The following is a 5,880-nucleotide window of genomic DNA, read 5'->3' on the forward strand; positions in this document are numbered from 1 at the left end:
GACATTTAATTTGATTTCAACTTTGTGTTCGTTTGTTACTGCTGTATACGACTAAAACTGATGTGTTTTACCGCAACGCCTCTATGTTCGCGCAGGCTTTCTATGTGTAGGTTATTGTTTTAGACATTGAACCATGGTTTTGGAGCTTTCTGAATTATATTTTCTCTTTTAGAGGAGCGTACTTATTCAGGATATCTCCATTTCTGATTCAAATTCATTCTCAAACTTGTTGATATTCTGTGAATTAACTTTTACTGCACTGAGGCCACTGGAAAATTATGATTCGTTCAATTTTTTGAAGATACTAAATGATACGCTTCCACTAGTATTTTTTTAAGATCTACAAGAACATTAACAACACATGCATTGTTCAGACAAAAATGGCCCAATGAAGTCAAAGAATTCAAACTAGAAACACATCCTGCATGCCCAAGGGCAGAATGTCGAGCCCGCCAGCTGTCTAAAAAAGTAACATTTATGATTTACAGTAGCACCTGTATTATACTATTTGGCGGTGACAGAACTGATTTACAGTAGCACCTGTATTATACTATTTGGCGGTGTCAGAACTGATTTACAGCAGCACCTGTATTATACCATTTGGCGGTGTCAGAACTGATTTACAGCAGCACCTGTATAATACTTTTTGGCGGTGTCAGAACTGATTTACAGTAGCACCTGTATTATACCATTTGGCGGTGTCAGAACTGATTTACAGTAGCACCTGTATTATACTATTTGGCGGTGTCAGAACTGATTTACAGTAGCACCTGTATTTGCATATGTATTTTTTTACCAATTAAAAAAATATATATACTATTATCAAGTCAACACAAAACTCCTTACCAGGTAGAGATAGGTCAAAATACACCAAAAATTGGATGTAACATGCATGTTGTACCACAGAAAAGTGTTCTCAATTTTTCCCCTTGGCCAGAAATAAAAAAACAAAACAATATAAGCTATTTAAAGTAACAACAAAGGGAAGTAATTCTAAATACAAGATTGCCTCATGGTGTTGAACTTCAACGTATGTACCTAGTAACATCAAAATCCTCTTATGCATGAAAAAGACATGCTCCAGACAATGTCATTTTTGTGTCTGACCTTTGACGTCTAAATGTGACCTTGACCTATGACCTAGGGACCTGGTTCTTGCGCATAACACTCCGTGTCATAAAGGTGAACATTCATGCCAAGTAACATCAAAATCCCACCATGCATGAAGAAAAAATGCTCAGAACAAGCTTCAATTTTCACCTTTGACCTTCAACAGTACCTTGACCTTTGAGATAGGAACATGGGGCTTGCGCATGACATGCCTTCTCATTGAGGTAAACATTCAAGCCAAATACAAACAATTTTGGTCATGCATATCAAAGTTATGGTCCGGACAAAATCTGATGGACGCACGCATACACTGACGCACACATGCACATACACCAAAAGTGACGACTATATCAAGCTCACCGACAACAACAAACAGTACCATTTATTATTTGAAGGGCATTCACTGAAATTTACTGACTGAATAATGACCAGTGCAACAATCATCTTGGTCTGTACTGGTTGTAAAGGCAAAATCACTTGCCGCCAGCAAGCTATACATTAAGACATAACACAATGAAGCCTAATTAACGGTATACAAATTTATTGTAACAAATACAAAAAAATGTTCAAATCTCTTTAACACAGATTCTGTTGGAATGGTTAAGATAAAATAGATTTTCAAAACTATATTTAGTTATCAAATATATGTAACAATATATATCTATCAGTATTCAATGAAAAAGTTATAAAACCAGTCTCAGAATGCAGCCTTGCCATTGGTCAATTTGAAATTGTGCTGACTAAACAACCACTCAGGAGATCAGCTTATAGACTGGTCTCAAAACTTCATGTAATAACCTTTGACCCAAAAACTTTTAGCACTAACAGAAATCTGAAATGCCTCACAAAAGTGCAAAGTAAACTAATAGCATAGGTTCATATACTTCTAAGAGAATACAGTTCATGCAACCCATATAAAGAATACACTGACATTTATATACTGTTCTTAAAATAGGATAGAGGCTACATGAAATAAAATTTTAGATTTAAATCAAGTGTAGTGAATTTTCAATATTTTTTCAAACTTTGTCTTTCAAACTGGTATAGATCCAGTATTAGTTCAAGTACATCCAGGCATTTTTGATACTGTAATAAAATCATATTTTTTTTAAAACAGGTTCACAAAAATAACTAATATATATACATGTATATATATTCAAACCCAAGATGATCCTTTTCTTCTACTGATATTGAGAAAAGCACATACATATTGCGAACACATATCTAGAACATATAAGTACAGGTGCTTCAGCTTGAACTAACTTTAATTTTATTTCTTCATAGATTCTTCTTTGTTCTATCAAAGTTCCTCTTAGTCAAAATCATCCCAGTTAATAAGCTCAGAGTTGCTTTAATATAGAAAATTTCATTGAACAGTCAAATACATGCATGTATCATCTTTTATCACTTTAACATTTTATGCTTGACGTAATAAGTTAATCCATCAATAATTCCGACAATGACCAATAAAAGCATTGACTGACAATGACCAAATGGGAGTATTTGATGACAATTACCAAATGAGGGCATTCACTGACAAAAACTAAATAAGGACATTGCTGACAATAACCAAATGAGGGCATTGCTGACACCAACGAAAATGAGAGCATTCACTGACAATAACCAAACTAGAAGATACTTTTGTAGAAAAGTGCATGTCTCTCCCAATTCATAGTCGAATAGGCAAGAAGTCAATAAGGGACAGGAGCGAAAGTCAAAGAGCCACTGAGGATTGGCTGGAACAGGGATCACCTACTTGGCATGTCCAATCATCCTACTAAGTTTTAACCTTCTAGGCCAAGTGGTTCTCAAGTTATCAATTGGAAACGGTTTTCCATGTTCAGGCCCGTGTGACCTTGATCTTTTTCATTGAGTGACCCCAAATGCATCTACTTTGCATTTCCAATCATCCTAGTTTCAACATTCTGAGCCCAGTGGTTCTCAAGTTATTGACTGGAAAGAGTTTTCTATGTTCAGACCCCTGTGACCTTGACCTTAACTCAAGTGACCCCAAAAACTAAAAGGGTCATCTACTCTTGAAGTCCCATCATCTATGAGGTTAAAAAGTTCCGGGTCAAATGGTTACTGATAAAAAACCATTTTCCATCTTCTGGTCCCTGTGACCTTTTCTTTTGATCAAATGACCCAAAAAACAATAGGGGTGTCTATTATAAATGTTTAATTATCAGATGAAGTTTCAACATTAAGGGTCAAGTGGTTCTGAAGTTATTAATCAAAATGGTTTTCCATGTTCAGGCCCTTGTGACCTTAAACCTTTGATCTAGTAACCATAGAAATAGTAGGGGTCATCTTCTCAGTAAGCCCTATCAACCTGTGAAGTTTAAAGGCTGAAGGTCAAATGGCTCCCCAGTTATTGATCGAAAATGAAGTGTGACAGACAGACGGCCCATGTGATCTTGATCTTTGATGAGTAACCAAAAAACATTTGGAGTCATCTACTTTGTATTTTCAGTCCTAGCACCCTATAGATGGAGTTTAAAGGTTCTATGTCAAATGGTTCTAAAGTTATTGACCACAATGACCAGAAATGTATTTCTAAGTTCTGTCCACTGTGACCTTGACCTTTCATAGAATGACCCCAAAATCAACAAGGGTCTTCTAGTCTGCATGTCCAATCACCCTATGAAGTTTCAATTTTCTGGGTTAAATGATTCTCATGTTATTGATTGGAAATGGCCCCAGTGACAATAGGGGTTGTCTATTCATTAAGCCTTGCCACCCTATGAATTTTGAGTTTGAAGGTTCTAGGTCAAATGGTTCTCCAGTTATTGATCGGAAATGTAGTGTGACAGACAGATGGATTGACAGTGCAAAAGAAATATGTCTCCAAATAGGGGCAAATTACCAAACAAGTATATTCAACGCCAATAAATAGCAGACATTTGCTGACAATAACCAAGTGGGGGCATTGCTGACAATAACTAAGTCAGGGCATTTCCTGACAATTACCAAGTGAGTGCATATGCTGACAATAACCAAATGAGGAAAAACACTGACAATAACCAAATGTCAGTATTCTCTGACAATAACTAAACAAGAGCACCGCCTTGCAGGTGCTGACGCTCATCTGATTTTTTGTATAATAGAAAAATTGTCCTACCCATGATTTTCTAAGTCCAAAAAGGGCCATAATTCTTGCAAAAAGCAGGATGGAGTTATGTTTCTTGATGTACAGAGTCAGCTTATGATGGTGAACAACAGTTGCAAGTTTCAAAGCAATAGCTTTGATAGTTTAGGAGAAAAGTTTACCTAAACATAAAACTTAACCAAGAAATCTGATATTTTCTAAGTCCAAAAGGGGCAATAATTCTTGCAAAAAGCAGGACAGAGTTAAGTTTCTTGCTGTACAGGGTCAGCTTATGATGGTGAACAAGTGTTGCAAGTTTTAAAGCAATAGCTTTGATATTTATGAGAAAAGCTGACCTAAACATAAAACTTAACCAAGAAATCTGATTTTCTAAGTCCAAAAGGGGCCATAATTCTTGCAAAAAGCAGGATGGAGTTATGTTTCTTGCTGTACTGGGTCAGCTATTGATGGTGAACAAATGTTGCAAGTTTCAAAGCAATATCTTTGATAGTTTAGGAGAACAGCTGACCTAAACATAAAACTTAACCAGGCAACGCCGACGCCGATCAAGAGATGACAATAACTGAAAAGTACATATGCTGACAATAGCCAAATCATGGCATTGACTGACAACAACCAAAGGAGAGTATTTGCTGGCAATTACCAAACAAGGAGATTCACTGACAATAATCAAATGAGTGCATTGCTGACAACAACCAAATGAGAGCATTCACTGGCAATGACTGAATGAGGGCATACATTAACAATAACCAAATGAGGGCTTTGCAGAGAATAACCAAATGAGGGCATTCACTGGCAATAACCAAATGAGGGCATATGATGACAATAACCAAATGAGAGCATTCACTGACAATAACCAAAGAGGGCATTAAATGACAATAACCAAATGAGGGCTTTTACCCCCTCAAAATAAACTGTCAACCCAAGACAGCATATTCTGCCAAATAAAACTCCAGTTTCACTATCCAACTATAAACACAGCAAGTAAATACTACTACTATTGGTCTAACTGGACATTAATGTGAGATTCTTCATAGTAATGTACAAAACAAGAGCTATCTTAGGGCAAGAACAATGGACCATTCAAAAAGGTCCATAGCTTGTCTTCAAATAAACGTTAAATGCATGAATACCAGACATAAACAATACAAGTACAAAAGCACTAACAATTTTGATTGATTAAAGTAAGTCAAACAACGAATGTTAAATGTGGTACCAGCTTACAAACAAAAACTAAACCAAACATTTATAAGCATTTATAAGCAGACTAAAAGGTATAAATCTGTGAAATAGTTATGAAACCTGTGTATTGCATGTCAGATCAACATTTACCCCATATATCCCAGTGTAAATGCCCTGCTCCCCCTCCAACTATATTTACATGCAAACAGATCAATTAGAAAATTTCACAATTTTAAAGTAGCACTATGGTATTGTTGCAATTATTCAACAGAGAATTTGGATTTTATTAGCTTATTTCCACTTACGAAATTTTAAAAAATATGGGCGTTTATTCAGGGATATATGGTATAAGTTTTTTTTTCTACAATGCAAAAAACAATAAGAACTATAAATAAGCCAGCATCTATACACTACCAAGCACAATATTAAGCAAGTACACAGTATACATTTTACAGTTTATAGTAAATGAGAAGTAAAAC

This window comes from Mercenaria mercenaria, chromosome 6 (assembly GCF_021730395.1).
Source record: "Mercenaria mercenaria strain notata chromosome 6, MADL_Memer_1, whole genome shotgun sequence".
In the NCBI taxonomy this organism is placed as follows: Eukaryota; Metazoa; Mollusca; class Bivalvia; order Venerida; family Veneridae; genus Mercenaria; species Mercenaria mercenaria.